General features: G+C 49.2%; 1 protein-coding gene across 1 annotated transcript in view; it reads right to left on the bottom strand.

The window, feature by feature from the left end:
• The window catches only part of WNT6 (Wnt family member 6), a 14,999-nt gene that overhangs the window by 6,248 nt on the left and 6,704 nt on the right, over positions 1–2,047 (bottom strand). The window lies entirely within an intron of this gene.

Raw genomic sequence — 2,047 nt, 5'->3', positions numbered from 1 at the left:
GAGCTGGTCATGAGGAGGGATGGGTAGTAGTAGCAGCCAGAATCCCAAGGGACCAGCTTGCTCCCTGCCCTCCAGTCCTCACTCCCATCCTAAAGTCGTCGGAAAGAAAACTCCAGAAGGGGTGGGGCAGTGGGGCGTTGCACAGGACACCAAGTCAGAAGCTTCTGATGCTTCCATCAGCTCTGAGTGAGCTGGGCTGCTCTGGCCAAGTAAGTTCCCTTCTCTGGGTTTCAGAAAAATGAGGGGTTAGCATGAGAGGCCCTCACATCCTCTCTAATGCCAATATTTGACTCCACATCAAGAAATAACTCGCCCATCTCCCCCCTCCCCCTCCTCTTCTTTCCCTTCTGCTTCCTTAGGGAATGTATTCTGCTTTCTGGGCCTCTGGGTCAGCAATGGCCTGAGATCATGCCCCTTTGGGGGAATCTGCATATTTATGGGAGAGCACCGTAGTCGTAGGGAATATATAAGTAAAATTGGGGATCCTAATCAAACAGCCATTCCTGGGCAGAGAAAAAAATGAGGCTAGTCCTAAAAGAAATTTGCATGCAGACAAGAAGGGACAAGCCTAGGATTGGCCATTCTAACTAGCTTGGCCTGTGTCAAGATCTCTCTCCCAGGGACCAAGGTTGATAGGAATGTTGGGGGATAAGTAGCAGAGTGGGGTGGCATCAGGAGCTAGCCAGTTCCTACTGGGCAACATCTGTGGACCTAAGCCTTGGAGGCCCCAGGGTTCTGGCCTAATGTGCCTTTTTCCATCTCTGCATTCAAAGAGAATGCCAGAGGTCATTGAGTTCAACCCCCTACCCGCCCCACCCCTGTTTTACAGAGGAGCTATATGAGAAAGGAGGTGACTGATCCAGGCCACTCACTGAGGGGTTCCCATTGCAAGAAAAGTTAGGTGCATATTTAAAAAGCCCGGTGTGGCTGGAGAGAAAGGACATCAGGCAGCAAAAGACCTCAGGTGGCCTCACACAACATCCTCCACACAGCTCTTGCTCCTAGCTCAGTTGGCCAACTCTGCTTCCATCCCAGATCACACTGCTGAACTTCTGGACTCGGAGTCACTCCACTCCACACCCATAAATCCATTGCCATCAAGTGGATTCTGACTCATGGTGACTCCATGTGTTACAGAGTAGAACTGCTCCATAGGGTTTTCTTGGCTATAATCTTTACAGAAGCAGATTGCCAGGTCTTTCTTCCTTAGTGCAGCTGGGTACGTTTGAACTGCCAACCTTTAGCTTAGCAGTTGAGTACAAACGACTTGCACCACCCAGGGACCTTTCCATACCCCCAGGTCATCAAACTCTTACCCAGCTTCTCCTAAAGTGCACTTCACTTCAGAGCTCATGTGCCCTAAGGAGTCTCACCTGGGCCCCAGCCTCACTGACCTTGCCTGCTACCACATCACTCCAGGTGTCACTCATTTGGGGGTGCTTGTTATCTTGCCAGTAGCATAATGGTTTTTTCCTGTTTTCTTGTCTTATCTCTCCCATTAGATGAAAGTTTGTTAAAGGCAGAGATCTCAGGAGGAAGCATGATATCATTCATGGAGCACACTCAGCTTTTGGGATCCAACAGACGTGGGTTTGAATCCAGGCTCTGCTATTTGCTTGTTGTATGATGTTCAGCAGGAGCCCTGATGGCCCAGTGGTAAGTGCTCAGCTGCTAACCAAAAGATCAGTGGTTCAAACCCACAGCCACTCTGTGGGAGAAAGATGTGGCAGTCGGATTCTGCAAAAGATTACAGCCTTGGAAACCCTGGGGGCTGGCTCTGCTCTGTCCTATAGGGTCACTATGAGTTGGAACCAATTCGACAGCAGTGGGTTATGATGTTGAACAGGTCCCTAGCACATGATATTGGCTCTCAATAAGTATTTGTTGAACGAATGATGAGACTTAACCTTTCCAAGTCTCAGTTCCCTCAGCTGTAAAGTGGAAACAATAATACCTGCCTACTTCCCAGGTTACATGTGCAAACAGCCTGTCCGGAGAGTGGGTTTCCACACATGTTTTTTGTCTTCCCATTCATACCCTTATTCAT

This window comes from Trichechus manatus, unplaced genomic scaffold (assembly GCF_000243295.1).
Source record: "Trichechus manatus latirostris isolate Lorelei unplaced genomic scaffold, TriManLat1.0 scaffold00041, whole genome shotgun sequence".
In the NCBI taxonomy this organism is placed as follows: domain Eukaryota; kingdom Metazoa; phylum Chordata; class Mammalia; order Sirenia; family Trichechidae; genus Trichechus; species Trichechus manatus.
The sequence above is the reverse complement of the archived record's forward strand: the minus strand, read 5'-3'. Positions and strand labels throughout refer to the sequence as shown.